Below are 25306 nucleotides of genomic sequence, written 5' to 3'. Positions count from 1 at the left end.
CCTTTCCAGCAGTGCAGAGTATTTCAAAAGAGGGAAAGAGAGGAGAGAGCAGAGTTCTTCAGCAGTGCAGAGTATTTCAGGAAAGGAGTTTTAGATAGAGGTGCAGAGTCCCCTAGCAGGACAAATTTTAGGAGAGGAGAATTGTGTAGAGGAAACAGCAGATCCCTCCAGCAGTGCCAAAAAACCTTTCCTACTCTTATACTCCAACTCAGCCTTTCTCAACCTTTGCAACATAGAGAAACCCTTGAAAAAACTTTCCGGTCTCAGGGAACCCGTGCTAAAAATTTTTGTATCTACATGATACATTGGTGTGATGGTCAGTGGGAAGAATGCTCCTTACATTGGCGGTCAGTGGGAAGAATGTCCCTCACATTGGTGGTCAGTGGGAAGAATGCTCCTTACATTGGTGGTCAGTGGGAAGAATGCTCCTTACACTTGTGGTCATTGGGAAGAATCCCCCCCCCTTACAGAAACTTAAAAAGATCATTGGGGTCAGTGGGAACGTATCTGAGAGGCAGGAATCGCTCATTGCTCAAGGAACCCCTAGCAACCCCTAGAATTCCACAGAACCCTGGTTGAGGAACCTTGCTCTAAGTACTACCTTGATGGAAAGTGAACCCTATGTCGGTGCTTGATGTGCACATCCACAAGACCAGCATTCCTAACTGTAACAGAACCGATCCCAGACTGCGCTTGAGTACTTCCGTTAGAATACCGCTTCCCCATCCGAAAACCGACAACAGACACCACAGCCGACCATACAACACTAGACGACACCAGTCTTGAAGTAAACCAGAAGGTAGACTAGTTTATTTTAACACAGATACAAGATATATACACTCAGGGGACAATCCCCCCTCCCTGCATAATGACACAGGGCAGGGCAATCTACATTTAGTAACAAGAGACACTCCAGCAGACAGTCCCATCAGGAGGGAGGGCTGCTGGAGACAACCCCCTACCAAGCCAATACACATAAACACATACATCCCTTAATAGTTTGCCATACACACTATAGAAAAACAACCCCCACCCAAATATTAGGACAGATCACCCTGTACCCCTAACAGGCACAGGGTGACTTACACATAAGAGGGATATGGGGAGCTGAGACAGGGGTCTCCCCACCTCTCCAAAGTGAGCTGGGTTCCATGGGCCCCCCACCCAAAGTGACTCCCGTCACACTAACTATGCTTTTTAAAACAACACTCTCATATCCCAGCCTGTCCCTGAAGCCTCTTCTATCCTTGGGCTTAGCCAAGTATTCAAGTCACCTCCAAAGACTACTGGACAGGGTGAAAAAAATAAATAGCTTGATCCATGTAGAAAGGCCGTTCCTGTCCCGCTTTGTCTGCAGCCCATAAACATTAATCAGGTGAAGGTTCTGCCCCCCCACATGGACATCTCAGACCATACATCTCCCAACTTCCACCTCAATAACCCATCGGACAGTTACCATGCCACACCACCACACCACTGTAAGCCACCAGAGACCAGTATGATAGACCGTATCTCCGCTCTCTTGGCCATTTGAATATCTGCCAAGGAGGGGAGTCTAGATTCCTACAAAAATAACATTTCAGGATCTATCTGGCTGAGCAAAAAAGACTCAAGGGATGAAACAGTCTTAAGGGGCACAGACTTAAGTTAGCCATACATGGATTGACATTTGGTCTATTGAGCATGAGCTGGCCACATTTCAATTCGTGTGTAGCCCTCTCTGTTCTTCAGAAGCTGTCCTGCTGGAAATCCTGGTCCTGGCACAAGAGGAGCAGGTACAGAAGGCTGGAGAGACACAGAGATAGACCAGAAGGCATATTTACTGACACAGGAGGGGTGGCCACCAGATCCGGGGAGGGATCCTGAATGTGACCAAGTGGGGGTCAATCACCAGAGAGGTGAATGTTACACAGAGGACTCTCTGTACTCTATCTAGCCTCAGTCACTCATCCATCACCTCTTTCTCCATATTGTTCCATACCCTCAAGACACTGGCTATAGGGATGACCAAGATGGAAGCATAGGTTGCGCCTGATCTGCAGGCAGTCTTTGGCCAGATGACCCTGAACCCAGCACATTGGGCATGATAAGGCTGAACAGGAGGAGCCAAAATGCCCCTTTTCTCCACACCATTGATGAGGCTCCTTCTGATCAGGGGAGATAATAGTCAATCTATCCCACCCTAGATAAGACAAGGAGGGCAAGTGATGGATGACATATTCAATCCCTGCCCAACCTCACCATTACAGACCATACAACGAGCACATGCTAACTTAGCGATGATGACATTGATTGTCACCACTTTTAATGGTGGGGGAACTGCCATTTGGGTTCTTGGGTGGAATGCTTCTTAGCTCCCCTCTGCTGCTTATAACATGAAGCCTCTCTTTTCCTCGAGGCCTAGTTCAATGCCATCTCAGACCTGGAACAACTTTCAGAAGAGGTCCTAGATAAGGCGTGACACAAGACATTAAATGGTTGGAGATGGGCATTAGAACTTCCTCAACCTGTTAGTCTCTGAAAGGATCAAATCTCTTGCTTTTTTTTCTATTCCATAGGAGAATTCATGGAAAACTGCCCTACTGGGGTATCAGCTCCACCCACTTTGGAACCCTCTAACCCTGCTGGGCAGCATCCTACTCTCCATTGCATTGAAGGGGGGGGGGGGCTCCATCAAATTAGTAGAGACAGACTTTGGAAGGAATGACTAAAGGAAGGAAAGAGACTAAGGGGGCACAGACTTAACCTGGCCATACATGGATCAAAATGTGGCCCATTCAGCACATGCTGGCCAAATTTCAATCCATGTGTAGCCCTTTCTGACCTACAGAAGCGGGTCTAATGACCCGCTTCTGTCGAACGGTCCTGCTGGAAATCCAGCATTCGATCTGGGCATACGGCCAATAGGCAGGGGACAAGGGATAAGGGAGTCCTGTTCAGAAAGACAAAGACACAGCAGGGAGGACTTCCCCATCCATGTCGAAAGTGGGAATGGGGAAATCAACTAATTTTTTTCAAATTCAGCCTCTTTAGAGCGGTCTGGCACAAGAGGAGAAGAAGGAAGGTACAGAAGGTTGGGTAGACCAGAAGGTATATTTACAGACACAGGAGGGGTGGCCACCAGAACTGGGATGGGATCCCGAACGTGAACAGGGAGAGGAGGATGTTACATAGAGAACTCTCTTTCCGATCTGTCCAGCCTCAGCAGCTCATCCATCATCAACTTTTCCATATTGTGCCAAGCCTCAAGACTCTGGCTGTAGGTGTGGCCAAGATGGAAGCACAGGTTGCACCTGATCTGGGTGCAGTCCTTGGCCACCTGGCGCTGAACGCAGCACATTGGGCTTAATAAGGCTGAACAGATTCAAATTCAGCCTCCTTAGAGGGGTCTGGCACAAGAGGAGAAGATACAGAATGTTGGGTAGACCAGAAGGCATATTTACAGACACAGGAGGGGTGGCCACCAGAACTGGGATGGGATCCCGAACGTGAACAGGGAGAGGAGGATGTTACATAGAGAACTCTCTTTCCGATCTGTCCAGCCTCAGCAGCTCATCCATCATCAACTTTTCCATATTGTGCCAAGCCTCAAGACTCTGGCTGTAGGTGTGGCCAAGATGGAAGCACAGGTTGCACCTGATCTGGGTGCAGTCCTTGGCCACCTGGCGCTGAACGCAGCACATTGGGCTTAATAAGGCTGAACAGATTCAAATTCAGCCTCCTTAGAGGGGTCTGGCACAAGAGGAGAAGATACAGAATGTTGGGTAGACCAGAAGGCATATTTACAGACACAGGAGGGGTGGCCACCAGAACTGGGGTGGGATCCCCAACGTGAACAGGGAGAGGAGGATGTTACATAGAGAACTCTTTTTCCGACCTGTCCAGCCTCAGCAGCTCATCCATCATCAACTCTTCCATATTGTGCCAAGCCTCAAGACTCTGGCTGTAGGTGTGGCCAAGATGGAAGCACAGGTTGCACCTGATCTGGGTGCAGTCCTTGGCCACCTGACCCTAAACACAGCACATTGGGCATAATAAGGCTGAACAGGAGGAACTAGAACCCCTTTTCTCCACACCATTGGTGCAGCTTCTGAAGACCAGGGTAGGGAATAGTCAACCTATCCCTCCCTATAAAAGCTGAGGAGGACACGTGATGGACGACATTCTAATCCCTGGCCCACCTGATCATTACACACCAACCCCAAGTCCAGATGTTCCAATCATACAGGAGAATAACTGGTTTACTCAGCACCTTCCCAGAATCCCTCAACCAGACCTCTAAGTCTTGAGTCAGAACACTCGTTACTGAGGATCTCTGTGAGACAGCAAATGGTGGCAGCATCTATGAATGACACAGGATCTCTGAATGGAGGAGGCTGAGGTGTCAATCATTCACCTGTCCCCCATTCATTGATCCTGTGTCATTAATTCTCCAGCAGAGCCGAGTATTTCAGGAGAGGAGAGTTATAGAGGAAGGAGCGGAGTCCTCCAGCAGAGCAGAGCAGAGGATGAGAGGAGAGTTATAGAGGAAGGAGCGGAGTCCTCCAGCAGCGCAGAGTATTTCAGGAGAGGAGAGTTATAGAGGAAGGAGCGGAGTCCTCCAGCAGCGCAGAGTATTTCAGGAGAGGAGAGTTATAGAGGAAGGAGCGGAGTCCTCCAGCAGAGCAGAGCAGAGGATGAGAGGAGAGTTATAGAGGAAGGAGCGGAGTCCTCCGGCAGTACAGAGTATTTCAGGAGAGGAGTTATAGAGGAAGGAGCGGAGTCCTCCGGCAGTACAGAGTATTTCAGGAGAGGAGTTATAGAGGAAGGAGCGGAGTCCTCCAGCAGCGCAGAGTATTTCAGGAGAGGAGAGTTATAGAGGAAGGAGCAGAGTCCTCCAGCAGCACAGAGTATTTCAGGAGAGGAGTTATAGAGGAAGGAGCGGAGTCCTCCAGCAGTGCAGAGTATTTCAGGAGAGGAGTTATAGAGGAAGGAGAGGAGTCCTCCAGCAGTGCAGAGTATTTCAGGAAAGGAGAGTTATAGAGGAAGGAGCGGAGTCCTCCAGCAGCGCAGAGTATTTCAGGAGAGCAGTTATAGAGGAAGGAGCGGAGTCCTCCAGCAGAACAGAGTATTTCAGGAGAGAAGAGTTATAGAGGAAGGAGCGGAGTCCTCCAGCAGAGCCGAGTATTTCAGGAGAGGAGAGTTATAGAGGAAGGAGCAGAGTCCTCCAGCAGTGCAGAGTATTTCAGGAGAGGAGGTATAGAGGAAGGAGCGGAGTCCTCCAGCAGCGCAGAGTATTTCAGGAGAGGAGGTACAGTTGTGTCCAAAATTATTCAACCCCCAATGCTGTAAAGGGGTTTAGGGACTATAGTGTACATTTGGAATTGTATTCAGAATCAAATCCTACAAGGACGTTGTAACTACCCAAATGCAACTAAAATGACATCAATTGTTTATGTAATACAGTAGTAAATGGTTCTTATGTGGTTTCTTCATTGCCACAATTATTCAACCCCTTAAAGACTACCACTCTGAAGAACAGAGGTTCATACAGGTGCTTTCCATCAGGTATTGAAAACACCTGTGGATGTCACCGAGCAGCAATCAAGCATAATAAGCACCAATTAGGCAGCTTTAAAATGACTGTGATACTCAGCTCCTTCTAGACATTTACTGGTGTGGTTACAAACATGGTGAAGGCAAGAGAATGGTCCAGGAAGACAAGAGAAGAGGTGATTTCTCTTCACAGGAAGGGCAATGGCTATAAGAAGATTGCAAAGATGTTAAACATACCAAGAGACACCTTAGGAAGCATCATTCGCAAATTCAAGGCAAAGGGCACTGTTGAAACGCTACCTGGTCGTGGCAGAAAGAAGATGCTGACTTCGACTGCTGTGCGCTACCTGAAGCGTAGAGTGGAGAGAAGTCCCCGTGTGACTGCTGAGGAACTGAGAAAAGATTTGTCAGATGTGGGTACAGAAGTTTCAGCCCAGACAATAAGACGCACACTGCGTAATGAAGGCCTCCGTGCCAGAACTCCCAGGCGTACCCCCTTGCTGTCTCCAAAGAATAAGAAGAGTCGACTGCAGTATGCCAAAAGCCATGTGGACAAACCACAAAAGTTGTGGGATAGTGTTCTGTGGACTGATGAAACAAAATTAGAACTGTTTGGGCCCATGGATCAACGCTATGTTTGGAGGAGGAAGAACAAGGCCTATGATGAAAAGAACACCTTGCCTACTGTGAAGCATGGTGGAGGGTCAATCATGCTTTGGGGCTGTTTTGCTTCTGCAGGTACAGGGAAGCTTCAGCGTGTGCAAGGTACCATGAATTCTCTTCAGTACCAGGAGATATTGGATGGAAACGTGATGCAGTCCGTCACACACCTGAGGCTTGGGAGACGTTGGACCTTTCAACAGGACAATGATCCCAAGCATACCTCCAAGTCCACTAGAGCATGGTTGCAGAGGAAAGGCTGGAACATTTTGGAGTGGCCATCGCAGTCACCAGACTTAAATCCGATTGAGAACCTCTGGTGGGACTTAAAGAAAGCAGTTGCAGTGCGCAAGCCTAAGAATGTGACTGAACTGGAGGCCTTTGCCCATGAAGAATGGGCGAAGATACCCGTAGATCGCTGCAAGACACTTGTGTCAAGCTATGCTTCACGTTTAAAAGCTGTTATAACTGTAAAAGGATGCTGTACTAAGTACTAAGATTGAATGTCACTTGGGGGTTGAATAAAACTGATAATGCTGTGAGCACAGAAAAGACATTTGTGGTTATTTCATTATAACTGTTATGTTATATTTGTCTGACCTACAAGTGCCTCTTTAATGTAAATGTAAGCAAGATGACTGAATGATCAAAAGCAATGTCAAACTGGCCAAAACACTCAATTTCAGTGGGGGTTGAATAATTTTGGACACAACTGTATAGAGGAAGGAGCGGAGTCCTCCAACAGTGCAGAGTATTTCAGGAGAGTAGAGTTATAGAGGAAGGGGCGGAGTCCTCCAGCAGAGCAGAGTATTTCAGGAGAGGAGGTATAGAGGAAGGAGCGGAGTCCTCCAGCAGTGCAGAGTATTGCAGGAGAGCAGATTCCACCAGCAGTGCAGATTCCTCCAGCAGTGCAGAGTATTTCAGGAGAGCAGATTCCTCCAGCAGTGCAGAGTATTTCAGGAGAGCAGATTCCACCAGCAGTGCAGATTCCTCTAGTTGTGCAGAGTATTTCAGGGGAGCAGATTCCTCCAGGAGTGCAGAGTATTTTAGAGGAGCAGATTCCTCCAGGGGTGCAGAGTATTTCAGGGGAGCAGATTCCTCCAGCGATGCAGAGTATTTCAGGGGAGCAGATTCCTCCAGGGGTGCAGAGTATTTCAGGAGAGCAGATTCCCCCAGGGGTGCAGAGTATTTCAGGGGAGCAGATTCCTCCAGGGGTGCAGAGTATTTCAGGGGAGCAGATTCCTCCAGGGGTGCAGAGTATTTCAGGGGAGCAGATTCCTCCAGGAGTGCAGAGTATTTTAGAGGAGCAGATTCCTCCAGGGGTGCAGAGTATTTCAGGGGAGCAGATTCCTCTAGCGGTGCAGAGTATTTCAGGGGAGCAGATTCCTCCAGCGATGCAGAGTATTTCAGGGGAGCAGATTCCTCCAGGGGTGCAGAGTATTTCAGGAGAGCAGATTCCCCCAGGGGTGCAGAGTATTTCAGGGGAGCAGATTCCTCCAGGGGTGCAGAGTATTTCAGGGGAGCAGATTCCTCCAGGGGTGCAGAGTATTTCAGGAGAGCAGATTCCTCCAGGGGTGCAGAGTATTTCAGGAGAGCAGATTCCTCCAGGGGTGCAGAGTATTTCAGGAGAGCAGATTCCTCCAGGGGTGCAGAGTATTTCAGGGGAGCAGATTCCTCCAGGGGTGCAGAGTATTTCAGGGGAGCAGATTCCTCCAGGGGTGCAGAGTATTTCAGGGGAGCAGATTCCTCCAGGGGTGCAGAGTATTTCAGGGGAGCAGATTCCTCCAGCAGTGCAGAGTATTTCAGGGGAGCAGATTCCTCCAGCAGTGCAGAGTATTTCAGGGGAGCAGATTCCTCCAGGGGTGCAGAGTATTTCAGGGGAGCAGATTCCTCCAGCAGTGCAGAGTACTTCAGGGGAGCAGATTCCTCCAGCAGGCCTGTATGTCTTGTAACATTGTAACATATATATTGTTTTTTGTTACAAGGCAGACTCTGGTCCTGACCCCCTCTGCCTCCTTCTCTGCATTGAGTGATGAGGTGTCACCGTGGTGTCACTGTGGTGTCTCGGGGTCTTTATTCCCCTCTCGGTCTGGCTGTCTTGTTATCTGTGGTCTCCTCGGATCTGCTCTTCCTCTCTATTGATTCGGATGGCCTCTCTGCTGGTCTTTTCAGTCCCTATCTGCAGACAAATGACAGATGAGTGACAGTTGGCGGGACGGCGACGGCCGTCTCTTGCGGAAACAATAGGCAGTTCAATCCATTGTCCCATCCTGATCATTCCATGTATGGGGGCCCCATTCACAGGGGACACATCTGGTGTCACTGGAGGTGTGAAGCAAAGGCGGCGCGGAGCGGATGAATTGGATGACATTATTCCCATGTCTTTGTAACCCAAGAACAAATGTAATATATCGCAGCTTCCCAGACGTGGCGGCTGCATTCGTTTTCCTTTTATACGCTTTTTTAGCTTTCTTTTCACCTGTTGGTCCTGCCAGTGACGATACACGCTTACTGTAATATGTCAGGACTACAGAAATTCCCCCTTTCCTCCTCGGCACAGTGTAGACGGGAGGGGTTTTGTAGTCTTCGAAGAGAGCTGGGAACAGGGCAGAGGCGCATTCGCAGCCAGGCCGCGGTAAAAATAGGAGGTTGAGCCACAGTTTTCTCGCCCACGTTAATCCAACACAGTGGCCATAGAGGCATGTTTTGATTCACAGCCGCAGCAAAAATGATACCCCCGGTCAGAGCAGTACCCAGGAGCGGACTGACAACTCATGGGGCCCCCGGGCAATAGGAAATCATCGGGCCCCCTGTGTCCTCACCCACACTCAAACCACACCCAAAAAAGCCTATGAAAGGTACCAGGGGCATCTCATGGGGCTCCCTACCGACCCCAGGCCCTCGGGCAGTGCCTGAGTGGCTAAATGGTCAGTCTGCCCCTGGCAGTACCGCCACCCGATTCAAGTGAATGGGGCCCTTGTCGCAACCATGAGCCAAATGGCAGCTCGGTATTCCCATTCAGCCGCTCCTGTACCGCCTTCTGAAAAGCAATCCACCGCAATTCACTTTTCAGAGGGGTGATTCCCCCTTTCCTCCTCAGCACAGTGTAGATGGGAGGGGTTCTGTAGTCCTTGAGGAGAGCTGGGAACAAGGCAAAGGCACATTCGCAGCCAGGCAACGGTAAAAATAAGTGGTTGGGCCAAAGTTTTCTCGGCCACGTTAATCCAACACAGTGGCCACATTCAGCCACTTTCTGAAAAGCAATCCACTGCAATTCACTTTTCAGAGAGCAAAACTTTCAATAACAGACCTTGAAAGGAGCAAAAGCAGAGAGAAGTTCATTGCGGGGTTACATAGACCACAATGACATACAGTAAATGACAGGCTGGCTTCTAGCTGAAGTTTATTCCCTGGTCCCCCCCCCTCGTCTCCGTCCCTCCATCCCCCAACGCACTAATGACATTTTTATTTAAAAGCTTTCCACTTTCATTACATTCCTTATTTTAGTCCTAGTGATGTCGCCCCTGGTTCTCTGCGCTTCTCTAGGCAATGCAGGCACATTGTGGCTGGTGGGAGGGGCCAGCAGGGTGCTGTACATAGCTTCCTGAAAAAATCACAGCGCCCCGCCCACGTACCCCGCTCAAGAGCCCTCAGCCCTGATGCAGGCAGTGGGAGGAGTTAGGCAAATGTCAACATGCCTTGATGGGTGGGCGTCGGTCTGGAGGAGCGGGTGCTCCTGGGCGGGTTGCATTTGCGAACAGACCGCCCCTGCGTTGTGTTGGAATCTGTGAGCATGTAAGTATAACAAAAAAAAGAACCTTTAATGTCGCTTTAAATTGTATCCAGGGGCGGACTGACAACTCATGGGGCCCCCGGGCAATAGGGGATCATTGGGCCCCTGTGTCCTCACCCACACTCAAACCACACCCAAAAAAGCCTACGAAAGGTACCAGGGGCATCTCATGGGGCCCCCTACTGACCCCGGGCCCTCGGGCAGTGCCCGAGTTTCCGAATGGTCAGTCCACCCCTGATTGTATCTAAAACCAAGAACAAAAAAAATGTCACCTCCCTGGTCCGTGGATGTGGTGGCTGCATTAGTTTTCTTTTATTTAGTCCCTTTATTGTGACCTAGTAATCCTGCAAGTATCACTCAGCCTGTCACGGGGCAACATTTACTCACTGCCCTGTACTATGGAGGAGCAGTGTTGTCACCTAAGGGCAGACCGTGAGCTGGGACTACAGAACACCTCCCCCGTCTTCTCAGTGATGCAGAGGAGGTGTTCTGTAGTTCACAGGGAAGAGAAGCGAGGCAGGGCCGATAATACAGCTCGCAATAATACTGTATGTCCATCTGGTTTACAATACAAATCATCGTGTTCTCGGGGTCCATATCCAGGAGGACAGGCATTTCCCGGCAAGTTTTGTTTACACGTTTACGTCGGCATTTTTTACTAGAAATTTATTTATAACCCCCCCAACATTATATATTTTTTTTTTTAGCAAAGACCCCAGAGAATGAAATGGCGAGCAATGCAATTTTTTTATGTCATATGGTATTTGCGCAGCATTTTTTCAAATGCAATTGAAAAAAATACACTTGATAGAAATAAAAAAAAATTAAAATAAATAATATTAATAATAATTAAAAAAAACAAATAAAAAATAAATAAATAATTAATAAAAAAAAACCCAAATAAATAAATAAATTCTATATATATATTATACAGGAATTATATATTATTATTATTATTATTATTATAATACAGGATTTATATATTATTATTATTATTATTATAATACAGGATTTTTATATTATTATTATTATACAGGATTTATATATTATTATTATTATTATACAGGAATTATATATTATTATTATTATACAGGATTTATATATTATTATTATTATTATTATTATACAGGAATTGTATATTATTATTATTATACAGGATTTATATATTATTATTATAATACAGGATTTATATATTATTATTATCATTATACAGGATTTATATATTATTATTATTATTATTATTATTATTATTATAATACAGGATTTATATATTATTATTATTATTATACAGGATTTATATATTATTATTATTATACAGGAATTATATATTATTATTATTATACAGGATTTATATATTATTATTATTATACAGGAATTATATATGATTATTATTATACAGGAATTGTATATTATTATTATTATACAGGATTTATATATTATTATTATTATTATTATTATTATTATACAGGATTTATATTATTATTATTATTATTATTATTATTATTATTATACAGGATTTATATATTATTATTATACAGGAATTGTATATTATTATTATACAGGATTTATATATTATTATTATTATACAGGATTTATATATTATTATTATTATTATTATACAGGATTTATATATTATTATTATTATACAGGATTTATATTATTATTATTATTATTATTATTATACAGGATTTATATATTATTATTATACAGGATTTATATATTATTATTATACAGGATTTATATTATTATTATTATTATTATTATTATACAGGATTTATATATTATTATTATACAGGATTTATGGCGCCAACAGTTTGCTCAGCACTTTACAATATAACGGGAGACAATACAGCAACAATACAGTTCAATACAAGAGGGATAGGAGGGCCCTGATCCTGGGAGCTTACAATCTAGGAGATATATATACCCCAATTTTATTGTAAAATGTGAATGAGGATGCTACAGGAAGTAAATAGATACCTAACATGTCACTCTTTAGAATTGCGCACGCTTGTGGAGTGGCGACAAATGACAGTGCTTAAAAATCTCCATCGGTGACGCTCTAAAAATTTCTACAGGTTTAGAGCTACAGAGGAGGCCTAGTGCTGGAATGATTGCTCTCGCTCTGACGATCGCGGCGATACCTCACATGTGTGCTGTGAACACAGTTTACGCATGCGTTCAATTCTGTGCACAAACACGGAGAGATAGGGGAGCTTTCAATTTTTTCTCTTATTTATTTAATTTTTTTATTTCTACTCTGTCCCTTTATTTTTTTTTTTTTACATACGTGTTCACTTCTGCATACGAGCACGGTGTGATGGGGCGCTTACATTTTTTTTTCGTATCTTTTTATTTTTACACTGTCCCTTTGTTTTTACGTATGTGTTCACTTCTGTGCACGAGCATGGAGAGACAGGGGCGCTTTATTTTTTCCAATTTATTTTACTTTTTATTTTTACACTGTAACTTTTTACTTATGTGTGCTCGACTTACGTATGCTTTTCTTTCTTACATGTAAAAAAAAAATCAAAAATTTTTTTTTTTTGCTAGAAAATGGCTCAGAACCCCCAAACATAACCTTTTTTTAAGCACAGGCCCTAAAGAATAACATGGTGGGTGTTGCAATTTAATTTTTTTTTTTTTAATGTCACAATGTTTTTTCATCCGCAGTATTTTGGCTACAAATATAATTTAGTGAATGTTAGTGAACACAAACACGATATAATACTTTTTAAATATAAAAGATGATGTTATGGCGAGCAAATAGATACCAAACATGCCACGCTTTAAAATTGTGCAACGCCCGTGGAATGGCGACAATTCTGGTACATTAAATTATCGATGGGCGGGGCTTTAAAAGTCTTTATAGGTTACCAGTTTAGAGATACGCAGGAGGTCTGCTGCTGGGATAATTGGTCCGCCTCTGACGTTTGCGGCGATACCTCACATGTGCGGTGCGATCACGATTTACGTATGCCTGCGGGCAGTTCCGGCACCTCCAGCTCTGAATGTATGTAATGGCAAGGGTTGTGGGGTGTACTGAAGGATCTATTGTTGCTGGCTGCTGGGGGATCTTATGTTGCTGCTAGGGATCTATTATTGAGGGAGAGGTTGATGGCTGCAGGGGGATCTGTTGTTGCTGCTGGGGGGAGAGAGTCTTATGATGCTGGGGGGGAGAGAGTCTTATGATGCTGGGATAGATCTTTTGTTGCTGGGGGTGAGGTTTTATTGTGGGTGGCCCATTGTTGTTGTGTGAGTGTTTCTGGGGTGAGGTTCATTATTGCTGGGGGAGTCTATTGTTGTGTGGTCACCTCCAGAACTGAATGTATGTAATGGCAAGGAGTGCTGGGGTGCACTGGAGGATCTATTAATGCTGACTGCTGGGGGGTCTATTGTCACTGGTGGGGATCTGTTTTTGTGTGTGGGTCTATTGTCACTGGTGGGGATGTGTTTTTGTGTGCAGGTCTATTGTTGCTGGTGGGGTATCTATTGTTGCTGGGTGGTTGTTGCTGCATGGAGATCTGTTGCTGCTGATGGGGGTCTATTGATGCTGGGGTAGATCTTTTGTTGCTGGGGGGTGGAGCTTTGTTGTGAGTGGTCTGTTGTTGTGTGTTGTTGTGTGGGGGATCTATTGTTGCTGGTGTGGCATTTATTGTTGATGCAGGGGATCTATTGCTGCTAGAGTGTGGCCTATTGTTGGGGGGATCTATTGTTGCTGGGGTGAGGTTCATTATTGCTAGGGGAGTCTACTGTTGTGTGGGCACCTCCAGAACTGAATGTATGTAATAGAAAGGGGTGTGGGGTGCACTTGAGGATCTATTGATGATGGCTGCTGGAGGATCTATTGTCACTTGTGGGGATTTATTTTTGTATGAAGGTCTATTGCTGCTGGTGGGGGAACTATTGTTGCTGGGGTTGTCTTATGTTGCTGGTAGGGATCTATTGTTGAGGGAGAGGTTGCTGGCTGCAGGAAGATCTGTTGTTGCTGCTGGGATGTATAATCATGCTGGAATAGATCTTTTGTTGCTGGGGATGAAGTTTTATTGTGGGTGGTTCATTGTTGTTGTGTGGGGGATCTATTGTTACTGGTGTGGTATCTATTGTTGATGCAGGGGACCTATTGTTGCTGGGGTGGGGTCCATTATTGCTGGGGGATCTATTGTTGTGTGGGCACCTCCAGAACTTAATGTCTGTAATGGCAATGGGTGCTGGGGTGTGCTGAGAGGTGTATTGATGCTGGCTGATGGGGAATCTATTGTTGCTGGGGTGGAGTTACAGGGGGTCTATTGTTACTGGGAGGGGTTTATTGTTGTGAAGGGGGGTGTTGCTGGTGATTGATTTATTGCTGGGGGGGAAATCTTATGTATGTTCCTAGGGGGAGCGTTATTGCTGAGAGGGATCTACTGTTGAGGGAGGGGTTTATTATTGCTGGCTGCTGGAAGTCTATTGATAGTGGCTGCTGGGAAACCTATTGCTGCTGGTGGGGTCTATTGTTACTGGGGAGGTGTTTTGTTATGGGGGTCTGTTGTTGCTTTGGAGATCCATTGCTGCTGGTGGGGGTCTATTGTTACTGTGGTGGATCTATTATTCCTGGGGGGGTCTGTTGTTGCTTTGGTGATCCATTGTTACTGGAGGGGATCTATTGTTGTCGGCTGCAGGGGATCTATTTTACTGCTTTTCTTGTTATCATTAACAAATTCCATACAAATTATTTAGCACCAAAAAATGATACTTGGATCTGTATTCTCTAAAAGGGGTGGGACTAGGAGGTGGGTAGGGGGTGGAACCAAGGGACAATGCTCAGAGAAGGGTATGGGGCGGAGACAAGGGATGGTGCTCAAGGGAGGGTAGGGGCAAAGACAAGGGATGGTGCTTGGAGGTGGGTAGTGGGTGGAGACAATGTTCAGAGGAGGGTAGGAGGCGGAGACAAGGGATGATGCTTGGAGGTGGGTAGTGGGTGGAGACAATGTTCAGAGGAGGGTAGGACTCGGAGACAAGGGATGATGCTTGGAGGTGGGTAGTGGGTGGAGACAAGACACGGTGTCAGGGGCGGACTGACCATTTGAGCACTTGGGCACTGCCCGAGGGCCTGGGGTCAGTAGGAGGCCCCATGAAATGCCCCTAGTACCTTTTATAGGCTTTTTTGGGTGTGCTTTGAGTGTGGTCAAGGACACAGGGGCCCCTTGATCCCCTATTGCCCGGGGGCCCCATGAGTTTTCAATCCACCCCTGGCCGATGCTCAGAGGAGGGTAGCAGGCGGAGACAAGGGATGGTGCTCGGAGGGGGGTAGTGGGTGGAGACAAGGGATGGTGCTCAGAGGTGGGTAGTGGGTGGAGACAAGGGATGGTGCTCAGAGGTGGGTAGTGGGTGGAGACAAGGGATGGTGCTCAGAGGTGGGTAGTGGGTGGAGACAAGGGATGGTGCTTGAAGGAGGGTAGGGGGCGGAGACAAGGGATGGTGCTCGGAGGTGGGTAGTGGGTGGAGACAAAGGAAGGTGCTCAGAGGTGGGTAGTGGGTGGAGACAAGGGATTGTGCTTGGAGGAGGGTAGGGGGCGGAGACAAGGGATGGTGCTCGGAGGTGGGTAGTGGGTGGAGTCAAGAGACGGTGCTCAGAGGAGGGTAGGGGGCGGAGACCAAAGCAGCTGATCCAATGGCGATGGGTACGCTGCCACCAACCAGTACAGCAAACCAAATGTGGAAGTGACAACATCCTCGTAGCTTCCAGGTTCTGATCTCACAGAGAGGGAGGAGCTCTGGATCCCGCCAGTCGGAGAAGTTCTGGGCTCCCCAATGGGACGAAGGAGCCCAGGAAAGGCAGCAGAGGTGGGGATCCCCCTTCTGCTGGCTGTAGAAGTGGGAGCAGACGCTGGAATAGTTAAGACCCCCATTGTTATCGAATCAGCAGCTGCTATCCAAAAAATAAATAAAGACACAATGTTTATAAACAAAGTTCAGATAGAGATACAAAGTAATATTGTGTATGATGTGAGGTATAGAGACACAGTGAAGGAAATGCGTATTTGCTCCCCGGCTGATGCTGAATGTTCGCCCCTCACACAGAAATGATCGGTCTAACAATGGAATGTTCGCCCCTCACACAGAAATGATCGGTCTAACAATGGAATGTTCACCCCTCACACAGAAATGATCGGTCTAACAATGGAATGTTCGCCCCTCACACAGAAATGATCGGTCTAACAATGGAATGTTCGCCCCTCACACAGAAATGATCGGTCTAACAATGGAATGTTCGGTGTAACACTGAGAGACAGAATACAACAACAAATTCAGCAGAAATGCGTCTAACAAATGATGACGGATCTGCATGTTCATGAGGGAAAGAAGGATTTGATCCCCTTCACAAAACATGACTTAGTACTTGGTGGCCAATCCCTTGTTGGCCATCAGAGGTCAGACGTTTCCTGGAGTTGGCCCCCAGGTTCGCACACATCTCAGGAGGGATTCTGGCCCACTCCTCTTGGCAGATCCTCCCCAAGTCAGAACCCGGATATGACCAGAAATGTGTGGACTGACACAGGGAATCGCAGGCTTCAGGTGTGATGTAAAATATAATTTCACCTTCACCCAATATATGTATGTACAGCAATCCAGCGTAGAGGAGGACAGGACACAGAACAGGTAGCAGAGGGTCAAGGGCACAATACACCAAGGCTCTGATCGCAGGCCTGGCCATTGCTTAAATACACCTCCTGCAATCAGCCTCAGGTGATGGCTTGATTGCAGGAGTGAGATCCTGGCTGCTGAAAAGCACCCGCTGGCAAGAACTGGTACTGCAGCCCATCAGCAGTGAGTCCTTTCCTGACACAAAGTAACATTGTGTGCGATGGGAGGTGTATGGAGATACAAAGTAACATTGTGTGCGATGGGAGGTGTATAGAGATACAAAGTAACATTGTGTGCGATGGGAGGTGTATAGAGATACAAAGTAACATTGTGTGCGATGGGAGGTGTATAGAGATACAAAGTAACATTGTGTGCGATGGGAGGTGTATAGAGATACAAAGTAACATTGTGTGCGATGGGAGGTGTATAGAGATACAAAGTAACATTGTGTGCGATGGGAGGTGTATAGAGATACAAAGTAACATTGTGTGCGATGGGAGGTGTATAGAGATACAAAGTAACATTGTGTGCGATGGGAGGTGTATGGAGATACAAAGTAACATTGTGTGCGATGGGAGGTGTAGAGATACAAAGTAACATTGTGTGCGATGGGAGGTGTATAGAGATACAAAGTAACATTGTGTGCGATGGGAGGTGTATAGAGATACAAAGTAACATTGTGTGCGATGGGAGGTATATGGAGATACAAAGTAACATTGTGTGCGATGGGAGGTGTATGGAGATACAAAGTAACATTGTGTGCGATGGGAGGTGTATGGAGATACAAAGTAACATTGTGTGCGATGGGAGGTATAGAGATACAAAGTAACATTGTGTGCGATGGGAGGTGTATGGAGATACAAAGTAACATTGTGTGCGATGGGAGGTGTATGGAGATACAAAGTAACATTGTGTGCGATGGGAGGTGTATGGAGATACAAAGTAACATTGTGTGCGATGGGAGGTGTATGGAGATACAAAGTAACATTGTGTGCGATGGGAGGTGTATAGAGATACAAAGTAACATTGTGTGCGATGGGATGTATATGGAGATACAAAGTAACATTGTGTGCGATGGGAGGTATAGAGATACAAAGTAACATTGTGTGCGATGGGAGGTGTATAGAGATACAAAGTAACATTGTGTGCGATGGGAGGTGTATGGAGATACAAAGTAACATTGTGTGCGATGGGAGGTGTATGGAGATACAAAGTAACATTGTGTGCGATGGGAGGTGTATGGAGATACAAAGTAACATTGTGTGCGATGGGAGGTGTATGGAGATACAAAGTAACATTGTGTGCGATGGGAGGTGTATGGAGATACAAAGTAACATTGTGTGCGATGGGAGGTGTATAGAGATACAAAGTAACATTGTGTGCGATGGGAGGTGTAGAGATACAAAGTAACATTGTGTGCGATGGGAGGTGTATGGAGATACAAAGTAACATTGTGTGCGATGGGAGGTGTATAGAGATACAAAGTAACATTGTGTGCGATGGGAGGTGTATAGAGATACAAAGTAACATTGTGTGCGATGGGAGGTGTATGGAGATACAAAGTAACATTGTGTGCGATGGGAGGTGTATGGAGATACAAAGTAACATTGTGTGCGATGGGAGGTGTATGGAGATACAAAGTAACATTGTGTGCGATGGGAGGTGTATAGAGATACAAAGTAACATTGTGTGCGATGGGAGGTGTATAGAGATACAAAGTAACATTGTGTGCGATGGGAGGTGTATAGAGATACAAAGTAACATTGTGTGCGATGGGAGGTGTAGAGATACAAAGTAACATTGTGTGCGATGGGAGGTGTATAGAGATACAAAGTAACATTGTGTGCGATGGGAGGTGTATGGAGATACAAAGTAACATTGTGTGCGATGGGAGGTGTATGGAGATACAAAGTAACATTGTGTGCGATGGGAGGTATAGAGATACAAAGTAACATTGTGTGCGATGGGAGGTGTATAGAGATACAAAGTAACATTGTGTGCGATGGGAGGTGTATAGAGATACAAAGTAACATTGTGTGCGATGGGAGGTGTATGGAGATACAAAGTAACATTGTGTGCGATGGGAGGTGTATAGAGATACAAAGTAACATTGTGTGCGATGGGAGGTGTATAGAGATACAAAGTAACATTGTGTGCGATGGGAGGTGTATAGAGATACAAAGTAACATTGTGTGCGATGGGAGGTGTATGGAGATACAAAGTAACATTGTGTGCGATGGGAGGTGTATGGAGATACAAAGTAACATTGTGTGCGATGGGAGGTGTATGGAGATACAAAGTAACATTGTGTGCGATGGGAGGTGTATGGAGATACAAAGTAACATTGTGTGCGATGGGAGGTGTATAGAGATACAAAGTAACATTGTGTGCGATGGGAGGTGTATAGAGATACAAAGTAACATTGTGTGCGATGGGAGGTGTATAGAGATACAAAGTAACATTGTGTGCGATGGGAGGTGTATAGAGATACAAAGTAACATTGTGTGCGATGGGAGGTGTAGAGATACAAAGTAACATTGTGTGCGATGGGAGGTGTATAGAGATACAAAGTAACATTGTGTGCGATGGGAGGTGTATAGAGATACAAAGTAACATTGTGTGCGATGGGAGGTGTATAGAGATACAAAGTAACATTGTGTGCGATGGGAGGTATAGAGATACAAAGTAACATTGTGTGCGATGGGAGGTATAGAGATACAAGGTGACACTATGTTCTTTTGTATCCACTCTCTATAACGCCTCCCTATGGCAGAAATACTGCAGCGGGGCAGCAGGGGTGCGCAAATCATGTATATATACAGGTGATTCTGCATTTCTGGGTAGGGGGTGCGCACATGGCCTACCCATGCTGCCATTTGTGGCCTCAGCTGTCAATCACCGGGTCCCAGCATACTGACAGAGGGGGAGAGGCCTGTGTGTAAACAATACAAATCTCTCCCCTGTCAGCTCCAGCATGCTGCTTTGTATGGCTCTGCATAGCACAGTCATACAAAGCAGTGTGCTTACAGTGGAAAGCACTCCTCCGCCCCCTATTAAAACACACCCAGCACACAGTTACCCCTTTGATTGCCCCTCACATTAACTCCTTCCTGCCCAGTGCCATTAGTACAGTGTTGGTGCTTTTTTTTAGCACTGATCACTGTATTGGTGTCACAGGGGATGTCAGTGACACCAAGTCAGTCCCCCCCCCCCAGTGTCAGAATGCCCATCACAGTCCCACTATAAGTCGCTGATCACCACCATTACTAGTATAAAAAAAAACAATCCCAGTATCTATCCCGCCATTTGTAAACGCTATAACTTTCACGTAAACCAATTCATTTACAAGTATTGGGATTTTTTTTTAGCAAAGACACGGAGCGGGAGACATTTTGGCTGAAATTTATGACAAAATGTGAATTTTACCGGATATGTTTAATAGCAAAAAGTCAAAAATACTGTTTTTTTCTCAAAATTGTTGGTCATTTTATGTTTATAGCACAAAATATGTAAAAAAAAACGCACGGGAGATCAAATACCACTGAAAAAAAGCTAAATTTGTGGGAAGAAAGGACGTAAATTTCATTTGGGTGCAGCATTGCATGACCGCGCAATTGTCAGTTAAAGTAACGCAGCGATGTATCGTAAAAAATGGCCTGGTCAGGAAGGGGGGGGGGGGGTCCTCTAGAGGGGGAGGGGTTAAAGCAGAAGGTTTCAAGATATTTTTTTTAAGATGATCAAAATAGGGGTTTTTTTTGTTGCATTTTCTTTACGAATTGCGTGAATAAAATAATTTTTGCAAGATATTTTTCTCAAGATGATCAAAATAGATTGTAAGCTCCCAGGATCAGGGCCTCCTATCCCTCTTGTATTGAACTGTATTGTTGCTGTATTGTCTCCCGTTATATTGTAAAGCGCTGAGCAAACTGTTGGCGCCATAAATCCTGAATAATAATAATATTAAAATAATAAAATAGAGTTTTTTTTTGTTGCATTTTCTCTACGAATCGCATGAATAAAGTACTTTTTTCAAGATATTTTTTTTAAGATGATCAAAATAGGGTTTTTTTATTGCATTTTCTCTACGAATTGCGTGAATAAAATAATTTTTTCAAGATTTTTTAAAAATTTGATCAAAATAGGGTTTTTTTATTGCATTTTCTCTACGAATTGCGTGAATAAAATAATTTTTGCAAGATATTTTTTTTCAAGATGATCAAAATAGAGGTTTTTTTTGTTGCATTTTGCAAGATTTTTTTTTAAGATCAACAAACTAGGTTTTTTTTGTGGCATTTTCTCTATAAATCGCCTGAATAAAATAATTTTTTCAAGATATTTTTTTTTTATGATGATCAAAATAGAGTTTCTTTTCTGTTGCATTTTCTCTACGAATTGGGTGAATAAAATAATTTTTTCAAGATTTTTTTTTAAATTTGATCAAAATAGGGTTTTTTTATTGCATTTTCTCTACGAATTGCGTGAATAAAATAATTTTTGCAAGATATTTTTTTTCAAGATGATCAAAATAGAGGTTTTTTTTGTTGCATTTTCTCTATAAATCGCCTGAATAAAATAATTTTTTCTTTTTAAGATGATCAAAATTGAGTTTCTTTTTTGTTGCATTTTCTCTACAAATTGTGTGAATAAAATAATTTTTGCAAGATTTTTTTTTTAAGATGTTACTCGTTTTAGGGTGCGGTGAAACGCGGTTGGTGTAATAAATATACTTTAGGCGCATTGTAAAGGGCGCGGGTAATAAATGCACACATATTAGGGGTGCTGGTAATTATTAGGAGGCGAGGACCATAAATTCACACATTTTCGGGTGTTTTGGGAATAAATATAATAGAAGTGCGACAAAGTGACGCTCATACTCACACTGGCGTTCACCAACTTTGGACCCGTTGCCAGCCTGTCCCCTTGTGCGGCATTGTCACCCTCTGCCCCTGGACCCCCCCCCCCCCGGGTGGTCTCTCCATGTCTCCCCCCCCCCCACCTCCTCTAGTCCCCTCTCCTGGCAGCCCAGCCCCAGTGGTTTAGAGAGCTTGATAAGTGCCCTATCAACATGATAATCAAATTACTTATGAGCCAAAATTGACGCTTTTCATTAATTATACAAGATTATTCTAATTGCAAATTCAAATTTATTCGCTCTGAACAGAAGGTGTTCTGTAATGTCTGCGGGAATTTGCATATTTAATGGGAAGAGTGGAGCATTATGGATGCTAATTTATGCGTATTGTCTTTATTTTTAACTGGCAGACCATATGCACGACTGCTGCCTAAGTAGGTGAAAAAGTCGCTGGGAGTTTCATCCGAGGCTCGAGCTGAGGAGGCGGTATGGGGGGGGGGGGGGACGCGCCACGGGGGACCAGAGGTTTAGGGTACGGCGAGCTCCCATCACCTTTCACCTCTGGATACACCCGCCTGATACCCCTGGAAATGCGCACGAGGTCAGCAGTGACACTGCGCCTTTGGAACGGCACTCACGTGGCACTGAATGCATTACTCTCTGTAGTGCTTCACCACTTTCCACCATTGGGGGCGCTCTCACCTTTTAACCGAGTCCTAACATACATCGTAATTCCTCTCTCAGGGGTCCTCAGAGCGCCAATCCCAGACAGGCGCTCGTTTTATCCTCTCCACCAAGACAAAAAAACTTCATAGCGCGTTATCCTCAAAAACCTTTTATGGGAACCAATTCATGATTGGTCTGCGCTGGCATCATCTAGTGTACCTTACCCCGCTAAACATGGGAGATGAAGCGCCTTAATACAGCGTCCGGAATACATACATAGTTACATCATTACATAATTATATAGTTACATAGTTATATAGTTACATCATTACATAGTTATATAGTTACATAGTTATATAGGTACATAATTACATAGTTATATAGTTATATAGTTACATAGTTATATAGTTATATAGTTACATAGTTATATAGTTATATAGTTACATAGTTACATAGTTACATAGTTATATAGTTATATAGTTATATAGTTACATAGTTATATAGTTATATAGTTACATAGTTATATAGTTACATAGTTATATAGTTATATAGTTATATAGTTACATAGTTACATAGTTATATAGTTATATAGTTACATAGTTACATAGTTATATAGTTATATAGTTATATAGTTATATAGTTATATAGTTATATAGTTATATAGTTACATAGTTATATAGTTATATAGTTACATAGTTATATAGTTACATCATTACATAGTTATATAGTTACATCATTATATAGTTACATAGTTATATAGTTACATAGTTATATAGTTACATTATTATATAGTTACATAGTTATATAGTTACATAGGTATATAGTTACATAGTTATATTGTTACATCATTACATAGTTATATAGTTACGTAGTTATATAGTTACATAGTTACATAGTTATATAGTTACATAGTTATATAGTTACATAGTTACATAGTTATATAGTTGTATAGTTACATAGTTACATAGTTATATAGTTGTATAGTTACATAGTTATATAGTTACATAGTTATATAGTTACATCATTATATAGTTATATAGTTACATAGTTATATAGTTACATCATTATATAGTTACATAGTTACATAGGTATATAGTTACATAGTTATATTGTTACATCATTACATAGTTATATAGTTAGGTAGTTATATAGTTATATAGTTACATAGTTATATAGTTACATAGTTATATAGTTACATAGTTACATAGTTATATAGTTACATAGTTACATAGTTACATAGTTACATAGTTACATAGTTATATAGTTACATAGTTACATAGTTACATAGTTACATAGTTACATAGTTATATAGTTACATAGTTACATAGTTACATAGTTGTATAGTTGTATAGTTACATAGTTATATAGTTACATAGTTATATAGTTACATCATTATATAGTTATATAGTTACATAGTTATATAGTTACATCATTATATAGTTACATAGTTACATAGTTATATAGTTACATAGGTATATAGTTACATAGTTATATAGTTACATAGTTACATAGTTATATTGTTACATCATTACATAGTTCTATAGTTAGGTAGTTATATAGTTATATAGTTATATAGTTACATAGTTATATAGTTATATAGTTACATAGTTATATAGTTATATAGTTACATAGTTACATAGTTACATAGTTACATAGTTATATAGTTGTATAGTTGTATAGTTACATAGTTACATAGTTATATAGTTGTATAGTTATATAGTTACATAGTTACATAGTTGTATAGTTACATAGTTACATAGTTACATAGTTGTATAGTTACATAGTCACATAGTCACATAGTTACATAGTTATATACAGTTGTGTTCAAAATAATATCCGTGTGATGACAAAAGTGACTAAAGCTGAAAATCCTTCTAATAGCTTCTATTTCCATCCACACAAATGCATTGGGAACACGACACATTCTATTCCAAATCAAAACATGAAGAAAAATACATCAAATTTGTGTTGTTCCTCTAAAAAATGGAAGAAAAGTGAATATTAGACGGTTCAAAAAAATCGCAGTGTTTGTATTCTTCTTTACAAACTCCAACATTCACTATATAAACTGAGAAATGTTTGAAGATTTTGCTTTCCTTTGAATGACTTCATGAATATTTGGTTGTAGTCGCACTGTTTCTGAGAACTGCTGTACATCTGTGTTGCATGGAGTCCCCCAACTTCTGGCCCCTGTGATCAGGTATTCCAGCCCAGGATGATTGGACCACATTCCACAGTTCTTCTCTATTTCTTGGTTTTGCCTCAGAAACGGCATTTTTGATGTCACCCCACAAGTTTTCTATTGGATGAAGATCCGGGGATTGGGCTGGCCACTCCATAACGTCCATCTTGTTGGTCTGGAACCAAGATGTTGCACGTTTACTGGTGTGTTTGGGGTCGTTGTCTTGTTGGAACACCCATTTCAAGGGCATTTCCTCTTCAGCATAAGGCAGCATGACCTCTTCAAGTATTCTGATGTCTTCAAACTGATCCATGATCCCTGGTATGCGATAAATAGGCCCAACACCGTAGTATGAGAAACATCCCCATATCATGATGCTTGCACCACCATGCTTCACGGTCTTCACAGTGTACTGTGGCTTGAATTCAGTGTTTGGGGGTCGTCTGACAAACTGTCTCTGCCCACTAGACCCAAAAAGAACAATCTTACTTCCATCAGTCCACAAAATGTTGCGCCATTTCTCTTTAGGCCGGTCAATGTGCTCTTTGGCAGATTGTACCCTCTTCAGCACACGTCTTTTTCCCAACAGTGGGACTTTGCGGGGACTTCTTGCAGATAGCTTGGCTTCACATAGGCGTCTTCTAATCCACTGAGCTGGCCACAACCAACTCTGGAGGGAGTCTATTCCACATTCTCACAGCTCTTACTGTGAAGAAACCTTTCCGTGTTTGGAGATTACATTTCTTTTCTTCCAGACGTAAAGAGCGCCCCCTTGTCCTCTGTGATGACCTCAGGGTGAATGACTCTACACCGAGTACACATACAAGCTATCCAATCATTTCTTGGTCTGTATGTACGTGATGACGTCGCCCCATCTCCGCTCTAACATGTTGCGTCATGCCCATGTGGCTTCCTTCAGGGGGTGTTCCAAGGGGAAGTGTTCATTATATGAAGTTTCCACCCCCTACCCACCTCCAAGTACCGCCCCTTT

General features: G+C 43.5%; 1 protein-coding gene across 4 annotated transcripts in view; it reads left to right on the top strand.

Annotated features, from left to right (window-relative positions):
- The window catches only part of LOC149436819 (transcription factor COE3-like), a 226444-nt gene that overhangs the window by 118090 nt on the left and 83048 nt on the right, over positions 1-25306 (top strand). The window lies entirely within an intron of this gene.

This window comes from Staurois parvus, unplaced genomic scaffold (genome assembly GCF_062004578.1).
Source record: "Staurois parvus isolate SC_StPar_1 unplaced genomic scaffold, SC_StPar_1.0 ptg001335l, whole genome shotgun sequence".
Classification (NCBI taxonomy): Eukaryota; Metazoa; Chordata; class Amphibia; order Anura; family Ranidae; genus Staurois; species Staurois parvus.
This window is presented reverse-complemented; position numbering and strand designations above follow the sequence as displayed.